The sequence below is a fragment of the Ischnura elegans genome, chromosome 1 (assembly GCF_921293095.1).
Source record: "Ischnura elegans chromosome 1, ioIscEleg1.1, whole genome shotgun sequence".
Lineage (NCBI taxonomy): Eukaryota > Metazoa > Arthropoda > Insecta > Odonata > Coenagrionidae > Ischnura > Ischnura elegans.
Window position 1 is genome coordinate 62,634,966 of NC_060246.1, and position 20,064 is coordinate 62,655,029.

General features: G+C 38.6%; 1 protein-coding gene across 1 annotated transcript in view; it reads right to left on the minus strand.

The window, feature by feature from the left end:
- Positions 1 to 19,731, minus strand: part of LOC124161825 — an 843,682-nt gene extending 823,951 nt beyond the window's left edge. The window contains exon 1 of the mRNA XM_046538024.1: positions 15,258 to 19,731. The gene's annotated coding sequence lies outside the window, so the exon portion shown is untranslated. The remainder of the gene's footprint in view (positions 1 to 15,257) is intronic.
- Positions 19,732 to 20,064: the final 333 nt, after the last annotated feature.

The following is a 20,064-nucleotide window of genomic DNA, read 5'->3' on the forward strand; positions in this document are numbered from 1 at the left end:
CCTATCTCGTGGCTTGGAACTTACATTATATTTAATAAAAACTGAGCATAGAGTAAGAAAGAATTTATTCATCGACGGATTAAGTCATGTAATGTACTTTCTAAACCTAATAAGAAAAAGGCATAATGGAATATTGGATTAAGCCGGTGGTTAGGCTAATGGAAGAATACTCATTACAGGGGAACCTACTTGGGCAGTGACATGATTTCCGTCAGTAAAGTTCATAACAATTACTTTTATCCAGCATGGCATTGTGTACCTTGAATCAAATACGAAAATCACATCACGCATAGTTTGAGATAGATTCTTACTGGTGGGCAAAGGCTTTTCAGGGCATGTAATGTTCGCAAAAAATAATTAACTACATAGCCTGCTCCAATGGAAATAATATATAAGAGGCAACAGAATATGAAAATGTCTGGCGCCTTTGACAAATCTCTAATCATTCAAGCAGGATATGCATATCATCGAGGGTAACGTTGCCAAACCAGGGCTAATGAACCGTTTACACTCGTTCAGCAAAATTAAGTCACGGGACCTATAATTAGGTGATCTCATAATCTACATAACGATAGAGCTGATTGAAAGATGTCCTTAATCACTTTATAATCTGAATAATTATTTTCCGTAATGATACAAGTGATTGTGAATCGCATAAGCATACGCATTTCAATTTTCGGGCCAAAAGTATGAACGAAATGCCAAAATATGATACAGGATAACGGATATGTACTTAAATATAGCTTCCTGAGGGCTAATTCGTGAAAATTCTTGTATAAAAAAGCTGAAAATTTTATTTTTCTTGTGCCAATTCAGGTCACCGAGAAATGATATCATCAATAGAGAGCCAAGTCTTTGCGTTGAATGTACAATTATGAATGGAAACCTTATTTTCAGGATGCATTATCCTCATTCTGCTGTAAATTGTTTCTGGTGTAACTTTGAGGAAGTACCCTCCATTCATTTTGAAAAAAACATTCCTCAATGCCAATTTAATACGAATTGACCAGAGTTTGGCAACTCAGGTAGAAAACAATGGCACTGACTTGCCGAAACCTAGGTCATTTCTATTAAATTAGTGAGTTCAGAATCACCAGTTGAAACATTTTACCTCATTTTAATTTTGGAGCCAATATAGCCACTTTAAAATTTTACAGCTTCAAGCTTCAGCTTGGCCATGTTTGCCAACCTAATGGTAAGCCAAATGTTCTTAACTGCTCAGATTTGGCTTGGATTTTATACTCTCCAACCATAAGTGTAAATTTATAAAGTCATTAACCCTCGATAGCTCAATGTTGCTTCTAAGCAAAATCAAAAATGTGTAAATTTTCTGCTCAGTTTAGGAAATATCTAAGCTACGTATTATTTTGTGATATAAACTGCAATGACGAGATATTTAGCTGCCACGATGATGGTGATTGAGAGCAAAATTTTCAAGTTTTCGCTGTGAAAAATGTTGTAATTTAAATATTAAATTTAAAGTTTTAATAACTGATTTCTCTCAGAAGCAGCTCTGGGTTAGAAAGGGTTAAAAGTTATTGGTATTTTCTTTCGCGCCGGTTATCTTCAGCATTTGGCTACTTGATATGAATCAATTCTTTGAAATGATTTCTCATAAGTATGCGCAGGCTTTCAGAGAAACTATTCTCAACCACCTTGATTAAGACAATCAATTGCTAAAGGAGACGATGGAATCCTCAACCTATCAATCAAGTCTTGCCTCTCTCTCTCTCGCACACTCTTCCAATTTCTCTTCATCAATTTTCTCTCTTCGGCGAATTTACGAGAGCGAACCCAGGGCGGTATCAGCTTTTATCACGGCCTGCACCGTTAACATTTCCCATAACGAGCCTCACGGAGTTCTAACTTCCGATTTCCGTTTTATCGAGCCAACGAAGTGGTCCACATCCTTCTTTACTCTTTATCGCACCCTTTATTACCGCGGCATCATAACTCAACAGCTTTAACCGCTAGCCCACTGCGTGGAAAGAAGGCTCCTGACCGGTACTTTAACGATCATGTATCACCCATTGCTGTTAGAACACATTTCCCGATCAATACTCGATTTCATCACTTCTCTGGTTTAATTTTTTCCGAATGTACAGAGTGAGTTGATGGAATACGCAGTTTTCCCCATTAAATATGGCATAGAAAATGAAAATGAATGCATTAAATATTTTTTAAATTGTAAATTTTAAGTGTTTTTGGTCAAAAATAACTAATAACACAACGAAGGATAATTTTAGGTCATATAATTGACATATATATTATGCGCTCAAGAATGCATTTTAAAATGAATTTATTATTTTTAAATGAATGAGGAAATTAAACAGATAATTGTATATCTAATTGAGTACAATATTATACCACCTAATCTCTAATACATTACAGGAAAATCATTTATTTTACATAAAGTTCTAAGGAAGATGAAAGCATAGCCTTGATGTAGACGCTTGGAGAATGAAGTAAGAATAATAATATCCACGAAACATAGATATAAACAAATGATAGTAGTTATACACGACCAATGGTCTTTTCTCCACGGGAATAAACTATAAATTGTAAACTCCACACAATTTTATTTTAATACCATTTTGTTTTAATAAAATTGTGTAGAAGTTTAGCATTTCCAGTTTGCTTATTCTGATGGAGATCAAACATTTCCACAAGATATCGCCGGACACTGATAATATGTTATAATGGTCTTTTCGGTGGTAAAAAGAATTAAAATTGTTTTTGACGGGAATTGAGGAGAACACTCGCAGACCGATTTTTTGTTCCTTTTTCAGCATTAATTATCGACACTTTTATTTACTAATTTAGTTCGGAGAAAATAAAAGACCAATGTACGTAATTGGACAAATATCTCATTAAAATATGTAGTCGATATCTCAAATGCATCAACTTCAAAAAGCAGTGGCTAAAATTTCATTAAATATTATTATTCTCCTGGGATCATTATAACAACAAAGTCCTCTTCGACATATATCTGTTTAAATATTTTCTTTAATGTTACCATAAACTGGAGATTATTCGTTAACAACTTTTGGCGTTAAATATAACAATTTAATCAGTTAAAAAACATTTAGTTTATTCCATACAAATAGGGCTATTATTTGAACTACATATAAACATGCGAAATGATTTTTTTTTTCGCCGTCATTTCAATAAGGGGACGTATCTCAATGTACTAATCTCAATTATATCCTTCTGTAACCTTATTATTGAAATGGATTACCCAAAAGCAAGATGTGTCGCTTAATCTTGAACGTTAAACACCAATTTAAGATACTTCACTTCAATAAGGTTGTAATTTAAGTACTTGCTTTTACTATTAAATTTCATATTCTATTAGAATATTGGAGTTGCATAACTATCTTTGGTTAGTAACTGACAACCAAAATTGATTCAATATGTTAAAAAAAAATTAACGAAAGATTCGTTCCAACAGAATTGGTGACGGCCCCCGAGTCATTTTGGCGTATCGTAGATGAATCTGAAGGTAGTACGTGATAGAATTATGTGTATATATTTTGCTAGATATTTCTGGACATGCACCAATTCCGAGAACCAATTTCTAACCCAACGCGATGAAATTGGAATATGTGTGAATTGGAGTCACAGAGTAAAGTGGAAGGCAATAAGATTTTATTCGGCTCTTCTCACCAGTTTTTTTACAGTTCACTGCCTCACGTGTCACACACTGCTTTCACTTCATGATGTTGTCGGTCACTGTTGAGCACGCAAGATATATGAGTTAAGATGAACTTTTTATCCAGTCGGAGTGTGAATAGGAAGAAAGTACGGGGCGTTGTATAAAAAAGGAGGAAATAAATATGCTAACAAAAAAGTGTTTTATGTTGACGCAAGAGTTTATGGTAGACTTAAACAAAAGACGCCAGGAGAAGATAATTCAAGTCTCTGAAGCAAGAGACGCGGCTCGGATTGACATATAGTCTCTTCAATGAATGAAAAATCAGCCAACAGAGATGCGCGTCAGTGGAAAGAAAGTGAAAAATAGCGCAATATCCAAGATGAATGAAAACGGCAACACATGGTAAATAATAACCATGTGGAAGCATATGGTTATCGATGATAGCTGAAACTATTAAAAAGCGGAAAAACGTGGGCATAAATAAGGAAATCTATTAGCAAAATGCATATTCAAATATTTGATGTATGAATCAACGAAAAAAAATGGAACTAAATTTTCAAATTGGTGATTTAAAAAGCAAAAAGGTTTTAGGTAATGGAATGAAATAAAAACATATAAATGATTTGGTTGGAATATGTGATTCATCTCAGTGAATGAAATTTTAAAAAAAATGAATATTTTGGTTGGTATTGGCAAACAAGATGTCTTAATTTTGCATCCTTAAAATCTTTTGGACTTATCACAACCGAATCGGTACTCCCGATATATTTTGTCAATTGAACAAATTTTATCAGTGCTCAGATTTTCACTGGCTCTGAAAGGTTTTGGCATTACCAATTCATAGGGTTGACATAGGTAAAAAGAGTAAAATGATAAAACTAAGACAGTAACAACGTATTTGCGAGGACAAACTAGGATCACTCTTAAGTATATTTCAAAATCCTTGAGAAACGGTGAAGTATAGTTTTGAAACAATTTAATTCAACACAATAATGATTATTTCGTACAGCATAAAATATTTTTATACCACTTATAATAACATCATAGACCATTTTTTCAGTGAAAATTATTGTGATTATGCTATTAAATCTTTTCTATTGAGCAAAAACTTCAAATAATGATTCACAATAATTTTAATTAATTTTTTGTAAACACATAATCATAATCGGTTTTGGGGGGGTTATATATTTCAACATAATGTAAACTACCTGAAATAATTCCTCTCTCATCTAACCTTAAGTCCTTGTCCCATAATTCTCTTATTGATTACAGGCGTTTGTGGACTACTACAGAATTAATTTCCACGTCCATACATACTGTAATGCAGTGCCAATTTCTGCTCGCATGAAGTTAAAATAATGCATTCCATGGCATTAAATCATGCGACTTAAATGTTGAGTTTTAAATAAAGATAAACTTAGATGGAATCTCGCAGATACCCAGACACGTAACACGCACGCCAATATTGGCCCAAGTTACACTTGCTGAGTCCATTTCATTTCCTTCATTCACTCAAGAGGTCATTTTTTCCTCGACTTACGTCGAATTTACAGGTTGACAAGAATAAAATTAGATTTTGAGAAAAAAAAACATTCTTGCAAAATGAAAAGTAGCTGTCAGACGCAGTAGCATCTTCTTTGATACAAATCTCAAGTCTGACATATCTTCAGCTAATCATTTGCCAAATCATGAAAGAATCGATCCAATAAATGGAATTCAGCGTATCAAATCGTATATTTCTCATTTATGAAAAATAGAGTAAACATATTTAAAATTCAATGACTCCAAGGACGACCACGGCATTATTAATTTTCTTTAAGTTTCTGAAAATGCTGGTGCTGAATAAAAACTTTTCAAATATGATTTGATTATATCACGGGAAATAAATTAACTCATGCTTTTGAAGCCTTTCCAATCAATTATTGCCGATAAATACCAAAATAAATTAAATGTCACCAAAGTGCGATTAATCTATCCAGGAAACAATTTCACTGGTACCCGTCGCGACGAAATGTGTTATTTTCTAAATATGTTCTACCTGATGTCAACTCTATATTCCATAAAGCCTAATTATTCTAAGAGCTAAGCATTATTAATTTCACAAACGAAAAAATGCAGTCAGAACCTATATAATAAGAGATAAAGGCTTTCAAAACCGCCACACATCTTAGGTACATAAAATATCGGCACTACAGACTTCGAGACAAAAATAAGATGACCAGAGGTCCGATTCGATTATTGATGGCTGACTTTAACAATGGCTATCTACACCAGCGATAAGTCACTCAATGTAGTGTACATTTTTACTGTGGATTTATTAAGCCTTTTTCTTGATATTGCTGACATAATATTCCACAATTAGGCATGAAGGTTTTTGTCCGTTCCCAAGCTTGGCTTCGACAAGAGAAAGTAGAGCTGTAAACAAACTGAGCCACAGGCATGAGAATTCCATACATCCACGGGAGGCGTGCGATCCTCTCTCTTTTTTTCCAACAATTTGAACAAAGATAAGACAATCAAAGATCGAGTATTTTTGGGTCCCAAAAGTATACTTGGATTTGTTACTGAGGTGGCCTCAGTGAGACCCCAACATTTAATCCTCTCAAACCCAGGGCTGCTTCTCGGAGAAATTAAATTTTTAGGCATCTCATTTTAAAAATCTGAAAATATTCTACTCAATCATAATTATTGTGGCAGATACATATTTCACCATTAAAATTTACAGCAGAAAAGAACACGTACTTCAAATATTTCCTGGAAAGAGCTGAAAATGTACACATGTTTGATGTTACTTAGGAGCAATATTGAGTGATAAGGTTACCGTTAAAATAAAACTAATAATGCAACTTAGCACTCGTATTTTATCCTAATCCGTTGGAAATGAAATTTTGTGATATTTAGGTTCAATTTCAATACTTGCAAACTTGAGTCGCAAAAAAGCTTGTGCAATGAATGAATGGAAAATATTTTACTTTCAATATGAATTTTCGAAAAATTACAACATCTATTTGGGACGTACGCTCACGTTATTACTTATCTCATTTTTGCACGCAAGCGTCACCGCGTGGATTAAAGAAAATAATGCTCCTTTTTGTTGCAACACTGTGGGTCGCGTGGTGCTGGCACATGAAATGGGATGATACGAAGATTAAAGACCGACTTTAACTGCAAAATACATTCGCAAACAGAGCCATGTAGATGACGTCATTCACTAAGGGATTCATGACATGCCAATCATTCTAAGCTTTGTCTCCAAGAAAGTATACGTCCATTGGAAAATAGGAAAGACGATTCCGCATTTACTGATTAAAAAAGAATAATTAATGCACATTTATTCAAGATAAAATGTCGTATTGACTTTGGAAGATAAATATGCATTTTATGACTTTTAAATTAATTAGGGGGCATAAAAGGCAACTTCAAAAATTCTTTCACATATCTTAAGGCAGCAATGTTTAACTCAATTGTAAGACAACATCCATGCAGCAAAAATCCTTCATTACAGAGTAATGATGGGAGGGCGAAGGAGGTCTATAGACGAGTTGGTGGGGTACAATTGATGGAATTAGTATTTTCATGGACAGTGAAATAATTTAAAGGATTGAGCGAAATACCTCCCTTTTCAGCGATAAAGCACTTTATTACTTCACAATATGTAAGTATCATGAATGGAGCACTTCATAAATACGTGAATGGTGGTACAGCTGTTTTCTAAACTTTTCAAGAAAAAAGATATTCATCTGTATATGGAGGATCTTTGCTAATGATTTTCATTGTAGTACATAAAAATTGACTCAGCACCATAGAACTGTTGTAATAATTCGCGCTTTGTAGCAAACATTCTGATCGCGTTTAATTTAAAGATATTATTGGTAAGAAGGGAAGACCTCGAACAAAATATAGGCAACATATAAAGAAGGATGTGATGGAGAAGAAATACGTCGGAGTGAAAAGATTAGCTGATAGGAAGCTGCGTTCAACCAGTCTTAGGATGGCTGACCAGTGATTATGTTGAAGCAAGGAGGGTCCTCAACCTTAAAATAAGGACTATAAAGCTGCTGATCAAACAGATAGCTCAATTTTTTTATCTTAAAAATGATATCCAGCGTCAAAGTACCCTTATTACGCAACGCGGAAAAATCTAAACAATCTGATTGAAGGTGAACCATCCCTTACTATAAGGAATACTTCCTTTATCACCTCAGGTACTACTTAATGGTTTCTCCGATTCTACTTCTGATATATGGCTAATTAATGGTTTCACCGATTCTACTTCTGATACATGGCTATTTTTTAATTTGGTATAATTACATCATTAGAATATATTTAAAAACAGATGACAAAACTCAGGATAAAAGCAGTAAAAAATTTCAAAAAATAAAAACATGAATGGGTTACGAGACTTTAAGCCATGGTATGGTAATTTATGATATTCAAGAGGCCCAGGAATATCATAAAAAGAACACAAAAGATATTTTATTCCAATATGAATATTACACCAGATCCCAGGAAAAGGAATTTTGATAGTTTATCCACAGAAAAATTGCAATAATGCTTAAGGCGTCACTTGCCATTGGAAATAAGACTGGCGAGGCGTCATCAAAGGAGAGAATTGTTCGCAGAACAAACCAATAGGTCTCATCACTTTGGCATAATGGAATAAAAACAAAGAGGAATCGCTGGCGAGAATGACGATCTACACTGAGGGATTTTCCAGAGTGCTCGATGATGTAATGTTTACATCCCAGTCAATTGGAACACGAATATCATTTTCAATTTGAAATTGCATCTATGACCCAGAAGCCTTTAACCATACACGGCTCGGTTATGTCAACAGAGGGCAGGCTGTACACTGAGAAAAATATATTTCCCTAGAAATGAAACTTTTTGGCTATTTTCGTTCCTATTACTACCGAGGGAGTTTCTTGGGGAAAACATGTCTAACTCTGGATTTCCTTTGGTCGAGGTAATAAGGTCGTCAAATACTTTAGCATTAACTCCTGTAGCTAAGAAAAGAAAAATTCTCAATACCGGTTCTATAACCTTTCTTTGTTTTTCCAAATGATCCCACCTCAAAAATATGAATGTCTGTCCCAAATGACGCAGGAGACATGGTCAGACTTCGACATCTGAACCTGTCAGCTTGAAGAATCTAAATATTTTTAAATGACTTTTAGCTAAAGAGCATTTTAAAAACCATGCAATATTGTGCACATATAGTATTTATTGGCGTAAATAAGGTGAATTGTTCTGCAAAGGTTGCTGAAGTTCTACCTTAAAAGAACCATACATACAGGTGTAGAAATGGTATTTGACAGCCGTCCTCATTCACGTATTTCACTTTGGGCTGACGTTTTAGAATTTATGTCCTGTACAATCTTTATTCGACATGATATAAGGGCGTATTTTCTCATACAGTGAACGTATTTTCAGCCTCTGCATTCCATTGCAATTTACTCCTTCGTGCTGAGTGATTTTTTTGCTATCCAAAGATTTCCAAAATCCAATTTTCGTATTAGTAAACTCTCAATTCACTCCACAAGTCTCAATACAAGGGCTTTTTAATGCCATCAAGATAAAATTTTCATAATTTCGTTGAAATAAGATTTTATTCTTAATCATTTATAAACAACGAACGATATTTTATGTTAAATTATTTATCGATAGGAAAAATAGTGTTAAAATAGGCAAATACCTTAGCCAAAGGCATAGCATACTAATCAATTGTAGTTATTTCAAAAAATTTTACATGCCTACCTCTGCTGATGAGTATTAGGGCAAATAAATATTTTTAAAAACTTAACAAATATATTTCTTCGAAAAAACTCATTAATATTGCAATAAGATCTAAACCGATGGCCTATTTACATTCCCATAAAAATCCAAAGGAAAGGTTTGATAAATACTTAAAGAAAAGCGTGATGTGAAGAGAGATTTTAATACTTCCAAAGAAAGTCTTTTTATATCACACACAAGCGAATTGGTATGGGAACATCTATAATAACATTCTAGGATAACAACAGTAGGATTCAATGTAAACTCAATGGCTTCACTCATGTCTATTACTTCCTTTCAAATATTGGGCACATATTATTGAAATGTGAGCGTGAATAGAGCAAAATTGCCGCTTATTTCACAGCGCACATTCAAATTGCAACGGGATTTGCCTCATACCCACTGGTGCCTCAGTACTGCCGTGTGGGTACACACATTACTGCAACATCAATTCTGCTCCTCGGTTACTATGGGTGGAGATATCGCTGCTTTAATTAGAGAAGAGTTTACACTCAATTAAGTCAGTCAATACGAGGTCTCAACGGTGGAAACTCGGAATTCCGAGGACTTCATTCAGAAGAGTGCGAGTAGGTGTGGTATCATCTTGGCGCCGATTGCTTTCATTATCCCATTCTGGTGGGAATGTTCCATTCTTAGCTCTTCTATCTAGGTTACTCCCTCTCGCGCAGAACGGAGCATTTTAAATTTTCAGCAACAATACTTCCACAGTTACTTCCATGAAATTGGATACGATGCAGGCTCTGTATTTCTTCATTGCCAAAAAATAAGGTCAGAGCATGAATCAAATCCTCGGGGAAGGTCTGAAGTGATACTGCTGATTAAAAACTCACTCCAGCCATACCTATGTGAGAATGATACCTGAACAATCCTTAGGACAATTTTAACACTTCCATAAATCAGATAAAACATGAATGATATCTTAAAGGCTTTTCAAGAATACATTGCTACTATATATTTCTCACGAGGTAGGCGAAGTAGTATAATGAACTGGCTCTTGCCTCGGTACGCGGACGCTTGTTTCGTTATTCCATTCATGCTAAGCTGCTCATTGCGTAAATTTTATAAAAACATTACTACATTCATGTGCATTCATTACATCTATTCTTCGTAATTTACAAGGTCTTAGATAGCAGAAGAAGGACCTTCATCCCTTTATGAGCCCGAATTGAGCCAAATCAACTCTTAAAAGTATTTCATTTTATAGGTCAAATTTAAAAAGAAGAGGTCGCACAGCATTCGAGTTTAATTTTTTAAGAAACATTTAGGAAATTTGCTTCCAATAGGTCCATCCCCATGATATAATTTACCAACCCATTCCAAATACTCAAAAAATATATATTTAAGAGGATATCGTTTGGCGAGGGCTGAGTGCTTAGATGACAGGATTATGACAAAATCGTAGTCAAGATGATGATCCCAGCTGAGAGAACTAGGTCATCGATGAATAAAACGAATCCTATGTCCACCGATCATTAAAAGGGTAAAAATTTTGTCCACACACAACTATTAGACCGCAGATAAGGAAAGAGTCAAGAAATCGCGGTAGCATTACGAGACGGAGTTTGTGAACCACCAGGCTGAAATCCACGATCTACGGGAAAATATTCTCCTCCCGGATTCTTTGAAGTGTGCCCGAGCCTTAGCCGATTCAGCGAGAACTTATTCCTAAGAGTTCCGCGTTCCAGATTACTTCGGCGATGATGACTCGAATTTCTCGCACCTAAATTTTCCGATTGGAATTCCAGTATTCCCCGAAAGTTTGGGTAGGAGATGTTCGAAAGCTTGTGAGAGAGTTCAGGGGGAGGAATGGGACGAGCGAATAGGAGGATGAGCCTAAAGGAAAGGTACGAGGCTGGTGGTATCGAAAGGCGACGAGCGGAAGAATTTAGAACCGCGGTGAAATATATACACACCCACACACACAAGGGAACTTACGTGGAGACTGGTGGCAGAGATAGAGGCAGGTAGGGAATTAAGCATTCAACTTAGGGGGAGATAAGGGCGGATATAGAGGGGGTAGAAGGGAGATTGGATATGGAAAGGAATCAGATTGGAGGAAGATAAGGGAGAGAGAACATCAGATGGAAGGTGTTCCCGCTACACACTTAGCGGCGATAGAGATACAGGGGCGGGTTGGGGGAATTAGAATGTATTTGCGAGAAAACACGGGGGATGTATTGTACACGGTCCCCTCATTAACCGAATTTCCATTCGAAACAGGTGGATAGAGAATCGTAAATTATAATAGGAGCCGAGGCATTTTATTTCGAAATACCAAATATCCCTCCATGTAGCATTTTACAAGTAGCCTCAAGGAACACGTCGAGTTTAAAGAGAACTAAACCGGCGCATTAACATGCTTAATGAATATTTATTAAGTGATCACAAATTTCAGAATCTAGGGCAAACTGTCAATCAACTGGTTTATTGACGCTGAGAAAGATTTTAAAATACGCTGCCTTGGGACGCACACTCTTTTAGCCCAAATTCATCCACTCTCCATCATCGTTCATTCTTAATTTATCAGGAATATATTTTCCTCTCCGCAGAGGTAAATTTTTAAATAAAATATCTACATCAGACATTCTGCTACCCATCCGCATTCAATTTCGGATTTTAATATAAAATAAATAATAAAAATTTAGCGAATAAAACGAGATTATTTTAGTCCCAGGTGACATATTAAAATGTATTACGCTTCATATATGAAATAAAATTTAATCTATTTCTTTAATTGTTTAACACAGACCGATAAATAGCTCTTTTTGACTTACTTATTCCGAAAAAGGAATGAAACGAATGATGCATAAAATCTCAGGCTGAGTAGAAAGATCGACGAATTGAATCGGCATTTCCATGAAAACGTGGAGTTAAATTTTAAACTGCAAATAATTAAAAAGAAGCTTAAATATTTAAAAATCAAACCCTTTAGGCAAAATTAAAGTGCATATAAAAAAAAATTCAATATGAAATACCCTAAATTTTCGTAATTATTCAACATTCTTCAGCCATGGATGGCATATACATTAATTAAAGTGAGAAAATAACTTTCAAATAATAATTTGATGTGAAAAAAATTCACAAAGGATTATGTTAATTGACTTTACCAAAATAAACTGACTTGAAAACAATGAAGAGGTCAATCAAAGTTCCCAGCATTCCATGTCTCTTGCCGCTTAAATTAAAATATAAATGCGTTTTGTAAGAGGGACCAAAAGCTAGGCTATTATAACGGAGTATAACACTTACTGTAAAGAAGTGGAAACAAAATTTTTCCACATTAATTAAATTTTAATTCACGAAGCCCGTTTTATACAATGAAAGGTTTCATACTTATATATGATTGTATTCGCTGGACGGCGGTTTTCTATAAAAAAAATTCACAACGTGACATCTTCAATAAATGGAGAAATGATATTAAGAACTGTCAACATCTTCATTATTGAAGCTTCACGCTATTACTTATCATTGGCTACAATAATATTAAAATATAATAAAAAAAGGTGTCATAGAGGGCACGTATTGCCTACAGTCTTATAATTATATTCAGGTAAGAATTGTCCCCCAGTCACTTTCTTTTCATTGGCAGGGCATACGTCCAGTTTGTCTCAAAGTGAAACACCACTTTCTTCGCATTTATAAAGTTATTCAAAATAAAAATTCACAATTTATTGGCCACAATAAATCTTGTGACACAATGATGTCACAAACATCTATCCAGTTTTCCAGAAATTAATGAATTATTGATTGAGATCTGAGAATAAAAACACTCGGCGTTAACTCGGTGAGAATAGTTCCAAAACGTGCATAAAAATAAACAAGGTTTAATGATTTCGAAGACAGCATAAAACACTTATCACACTATTCTACAAAATGGCTTGACGGGTTACATAATTAAAGCTTGTCTCTCGGAATAAATCATAGGGTTGTTTGCATCTTCTCTGCTGAATGAAGTTTCCTAATGAAACGATTACATATTTGTCTTGCTTTTAATACAATTTCCACTCACTAGTGAAAACTCAAAGAGGAAAATATTCGTTCTTTACACAGCTATAGGATTGTTTTATATCCGTATTACTAATAATTTATCCCCTCCATTTTCTTTCGAATAATGCAGGATGTATATTAAAAACATAATAACATTGATTCATCTGGAGGAAGTTAGCCAAAAGAGTCGTAAAGAAAGAATTATAAAATTTAGAGCATCATCATTTGATTAGACTGGCAAAAATGATTCTAACATTGAATCCATTTACATTATTATAATCATTAATACAAGCATTAATATATTATATCGCAGTGCATATTGAAGATTAAATAGAATGATGTAACAACTAAGAACCTGAGGGGGGGAATGTCAATGGCAGTAAGGATTCATTAGATTAATTAGCAGTTGAATTATTTTGGTGAAATTTATTAAACAGCAAAACTAGAAATTAGAGGAACATTTCCAAGTTTCCATTTAAACGAATATTTATAAATCAAGATTAGAATAACCCTTATATTCAGCAGCTATATTTTTATTCTAGGAGGTTATTATTTCTATTCTAGATGCCATTCGAGAAGGTTAAACACATTAGATATTAGACACATTTCATGGAGGCATATTTGGTTTGTATACCTCAAAACAACAACGAGTAACTGCAGGTAGTCATAACTTGACATGAAAGCCATATAGATCTCTTAATGGGCTTAGGTTCTAAAGCCTAAAAACGGTATTTCTATAGCAGTATAAGAGTATTTTATGGTATTCTGTCGGTAAACAGATCCACCATCATTAAATATAGACAAAGAAGATTAATTTCATGACGGCATTGTTTATCACGGAGTCCTTGACTGTACCATTCTAGGATTAAATCGATTTCACCCTAGAGGGGGTGTAAAATCGCACTTCCCTTCAACAGAAGAGGCACAATTACTCTTAGTTTGAGGATATTATGAGTGATTGGAAAACGATAATGCTATGATGTGACACGTAACATCTTTCTAAAAGTAAACCTCATAAAGAGGGAAATTTTACCCATAACCATTAGATTTCAAATTTCGCTAGTATTTCTTTAACCAAAGGAAGGTATTGAATGAAAATGTAAACAATTAATCAAACTAGCATTCTACTATGACGTAAAAACAGCGAAATCTACATAATAATCCGCGAGGCAACTCATTAACCGTGTGGCGGGAGGTGTTACGACTCCAACCGTTATCCTCGTTGAGAATGCAAAAAAAAGTAGGTGAGTACTAGGAGATATTTGGCTGCCTGAGTTCAAACTAGTACTGTATCTTTATAACTCAAGGGAAAAACGGATTCCCATGCCTATCAGTACGGCAATATGTAGAATAAGCAAAATATAAGATATATTAATAAATTAATATTTAATTAATGTAACTTTTATTTACGCTTCTGCCGAACCGTCAAATACAGTTAGTTTCTAAGATACGCCCAACGCGTTGCTCTAAAATATATCAGTGATTAATTGCTCAAGTAAAATAAACCTAGAAGGTAGTCTCCGAATTAGGACAAAAAGGGCGTTATTGCAACAAATATAACGCGGTCAATCTCATCAGTCGGCGCAGCCCTCGTTTCCCGAGGTTTCAGTGGTCTCCTCGAATGACTCCCCGCGTCCACGCCTCATTGCTCCGCCCCGCACCGCAGCGCACCGTGATTTTCGGGAGCTCCTATCCCCACCGGCCTGGGCGAGACCACAGGGCACGCACGCAAACCGCAGCACAGGACAACGGGGGGGGACCGGACGACCACAGGTACACTGGGGCACACACAGATAAACACAAACGACGAGAGACTCACCTCGGTGCTGGCGAAGATCCTGCAGCGGAGGGCGGGCGGTCCGTTAGAGAGGCGTAAGGGGCGAAGTATCGGTCGTCTGCACTCGGGCCATCAACGCCCGGGCCCGTGACAATGACGCTTCGACACACACACACAAACACACTGCACCCTTCAAGAGGACGGTGCGACACCGTGGGGGATGGAAGCGGCAGGTGGCGCGTCCATCGCGTGGGACACGGGCCGGGAGAGTCGGAGGAGCGGGAAATGGGGGCTGATTAAGTCCTTGGAACTTCAATACACCCGAAGACACACCGACTTCCACCTCTCAACACTAATCCACCGGATGCCAATCTGACCACGCAAGTTCTCGGAGAGAGACGAATGGAGGTGCACTAAACCGTTGTACCTTCTGACGTAAAGTCTCGATGAGAGATTTTTCACAACAAGAAAAGTTCCAGAATTAGATTTTTTCAACGACGGTCCAATGCGAAAGTGGTATATGCGCGCAAAAATATCGGCACCCGCAGCACCGTGAAATGTCTCCGTTTTATTGAAGAATCGCAGAATAGACTCCAGTGTCAAATAAAGGACATCCCTTTAATCCCCCGACTACAGATCGTTACTAGCTCCACCGATCAAATATAAAATCGCAAAAAAATTCACTTCCCAATTTCACCAGCGGCCGCGAGTAAGAGGGTCAGTCAGGGAGGATAAGATTCCCTAGACTCGTCCTCGATGACGTATTATCACTTTTCTCATTGAGAAGAACACCAGTCAAGAGAAGTTTTTAAAATTCAGAACGCATAGACGGCAGCAGAGACGATGGAAGTCGAAAGAGAAAGACTGCTCAGTCGAGCTAGATTCTGCGACAGGAAGACTAGAAGACTTCGTGGTCTAATGGCTTCGTTTCGACGAGCAAGAGTTCCAAGTCGCCAGGTTGCCTTGATCTGTAGCCGTCACCTCGAATTCAATCGGGTCGCCAAGTCGCTGAAGTCTTCGGAGGCAACGTATATCTCACCCTTTGAACGGAGGAGCACAAATAAAATAAATCCCTCGCTCGACTCTCTTTTGCTCGATTTTCCTTGCGTTCCTCCCTCGGTTCAACCGCTCACCACCACAACGCGGGGGAGACTGCTTCCTTTCCTTGAAGACGGAGGATAATAACTAACTCCCCTGTGCCTCCTTTCGGGACCTCTTGCAGTTATAAAGACTTCCAGTGGGCTTAAACGTCTTTACAGGGGAGCTTTGGCGTTCGGAACTCGATCATCAAAAGGCAACGTTGAGGAACGGAGAGAGACTCTGAGAGGGGATTGTTCGGAGATTATTCTTTTTTTCTTTCTCGGTACTGCCGAAAAAAGGATCGAAGGTACGGGAGCCTTGAGGCTTGCAGCATGTATATATAAAGCGGAGTCTTTATTGCCACAGTGTTCCGCTCCTCTTTTACGGTCGGGCTTTGCTGTTGGAGATTCCTGCAGGATCCGCGCTGCACTCGTCCTTCACTTGGAGCGAAAAGGGGTGAGACGGACCCTCAAACAATGACCACAGGAATGGATAGGAATCCAGGGAGCGTGACGGAGCGAAGACACGTTGAGAACGATGACACTGGGAGGGAGAGGGAGGATTGGAATGGCTTCAGGTCTGAAGAGGTTATGAGAGGAAAAGCGCGGACGGAGAGAAGAGACAGGAGACGAGCCGAGTGAGGGAAATGGGGACTAAAAACTAACGCCTAAAGAGGAGAGAGTGAGGCAATGCGAGGAACGGCTTTCCCCGATATCGGGAGAGACCCCGCTGTGTATGTGCTTTCGAGCGCACGAAAAAAGAATGAAATCTGGCTCTCTCGCCGCGATATGGCAAACAAAATGGTCGGGCTGACACTCGTGACAAGCGAGGTGAGAGGGACTTTATAAATCTTTCGGATGTTTCAATGGGTGGTTGGGAAGGGGAATAACCTCCTCGGAGGGAACGAAAGAAAACGGTTGGATGAGGATATTTCAGGGTAGTCAAGGGAGAAAGGAGGGGATGCGATAAATGGAAAACGAAGCGCCGATGTGAACGTGATGGAGAGGGTGGGGAACGCTTGATGACGTGAGAGTGTAAGAGAGAGAGAGAAAGAGTGTCACCGAGCGATGGGAGGTGGAGGGAATATGGGAGGGATGTAAGGAGGCCCGATTGTTGCGAGACTTCCTTTGTTTTCCAAAGTGAAAGATAGGAGTGGGGTTGGGTAAAATAAAAAAGGGAACTCAGTGAAACGGGCAGTCGAAAAAGGGTGGACGGGGTGGTTCGAGTTTTTCCGGAGGAAGGGAGAGTCACAGTGGCGTGGGAATGGAAAAGAATGGGGTGTGGTGGCAAGGAGATAGGGAAGAGAAGTGTGTTTCACAAGGTCTGGATGAACTATGGGGAAAAGTGACCGCTTCTCGCTTGAGATGCCGAGCGTTCGAGGGAGGGAGGAGGTGGAGGAAAAATGAAGCGAAGAATGGGAGAGGAGGAGAGGAAATGGTACAGAGAAAGAACAAAAGGATAGTGGCCCGGAGAAGACAAATTAAGAACAGAATTCAGCAGTGTATGCTTAAAATATGGAATTAAGAACAAGAAAGTGGCCAAGTGATTGCAATAAATTTGAATATAAGGGAGGAATTAGTCGCTAGTAAATGGAGTAAATAACGGGAAGAATAGGGTAAAAGTTACGAAAAATAAATGCTGCGTAAGGAGGAAATTGAACAAAGCTCAATGCATGGAAGAGGAAGTGACTTAATATACGGAATATTAGAGGAGAAGAAATAAATAAGGAATGGGAACCGGTGGGAGAATATAGAACGAGCAAATCAAAGTTGAAGTAAGAGAAGAGGAAGACAAATCAAGGAGCAAATGACGTATGAAATTGAAGAGGAAGAGAGCGTAAACGATGTGAAAAAAATGCAGTGGTTGACAGAAAGTGACGGAGAGACGGAGAAATGAAAAAAGGAGCGACAATAGAGAACCAAGATGAATGAGGGAGATGCAGTCAAGAGGAGAACAAAATTGCGAAGGAAAGCTACGATGACGCGAAAAAAAATGGTGCCGCACGAGGGAAAAGAAAAATAAGAAGGTAAGAATAACAACAGTCGACGTTTTCGTTCGGTAAGAATAGTAGAGGGAGAGCGACAAGGATGGTTATGGGAGAGAGGAAAAAAGATGAGACGGTGGGAAAGGAGTGGAGGAGATTTCTCGAAGGAATCCGAGGTGGCTGTCGGGTTGTGGAGCTTTTGTCGTCGGGCGACGAGGAGGAAAAGGGCGGGCGGTGAGTTGAAGGCGGGAGAATTATTCGGAGAGGTGGTGGTCCCACACTTGGGCGGTAGCGACTCCCTGCCGAGGAGATATGGAGCGACGTCCGCGGCGGGCAATAAAATTTGCGAGAGAGAGCGCGAGTGTCGGTAATGAAAGGAGGAAGAGGTGATTACGGCGGTCGCGAGCGGATTTATGGTTTGCAGAAAACGTGCACCACGATGGATACTTTCGGGACTTAAAAAGCGTTTACTTGCGAGGAAATGGGCTAGAGATACGGTACTGGCGGTTTTTGAAAGGATGACTCTCTCTCTCACAGACCTCTTTGCTTCATAAAAAGACTAGTATGGAGGTCTTGGATGAAATGGGGAGGCTTAGTAGGCAGGATAGGAAAGGAGGAGGTAGTGTTAGGGCAATGTAATGGGGTTTGGTAAGAATAAAATCAAATGGGGTGCTCCTCAAGGGTTTTCAAGCTCGAGCTTAGAGCTGATACGGCGTTGTGGTCTGTTCCGTGGAAGTCAAACAATCGATGGGTAGTCCCCCGCCGTTAGAAAACCTATTCCGTAATCTCCGCACGCACAAGTTTAAAAGTCTCTTTCTCTCTTTATCTCTTTACGGGAAAACTTCGCGCAAACTCTGCCCTCTTTTTTTCCGACCGCAAGAGAGACTTGTCCAAACGCGCTTACATTATTTTTGCCCGTGAATCGAAGGACTAGGGTCTATGGATAACTTGCGGCAATGGCTCAGAGGGCTTCTGGCAACACACCACAAACAAGACCACTTCATATCCAAATCCTGAATGTCACTTTTGCCGTATCCTCATTCAGTCCCGGATGAGTAGATATAATTGCGTGAACAACTCTTCAATCCAAACAATCGTTCGTTCGTTATTTATAAAAAAAAACACTCTCTACACAAAGTTAGGGTTCATGGATGAGTAGATAATGATAATCCTAATAGATGCGTGAAATCCACGCGCTTGTCACCTTTATACAGGCGCCGAAGTCAGCATTTTTCCACACCGGCGTCAATTATTTTTTTATTACGCGGGACACCCCTTCCGCGGATGGGCTGGCACTGATGCAGGGCCTGGCGGACACGTGTTCGCGCGACCGCTTAAGAGGAACACGGCGCGCGCGACACTCGACTTGGCGGCGATCGCGAACGCGGATCGTGGTCGCGTGGCGGAGACCGACGCCTCGGGTGCCGCTGTGCTCGCGGAAGGGATGCGACACGGATCGCTTCCAACTAGGGAATATCGTGTGAACGGCGGGCGGTCTGGCGAAGGCGGGGAAGGGCCAGGGTACAGGGAGGGGAGCAAGGGGAATTTGAACCGGCGGGGGTGGAGAGGGAGTGAGGGGAGGCAGGGTTGGGCGCAGGCGCACTAGGTTCAAGACTTCTCCCTCTCTCTCCTCTGCACCCCCACACTCTGATGGGGGATCTCTAGGCGAGGAATCCTTTGTGAAGGGGAACGGGTTAGGAAACGGTTGGTATGGGTGTTGAGCATAAAAAATGTCCTGGTGTAGAAGGGGTTGAGAAGACGGGCAAGAGGACGGGAGAGTGCTTC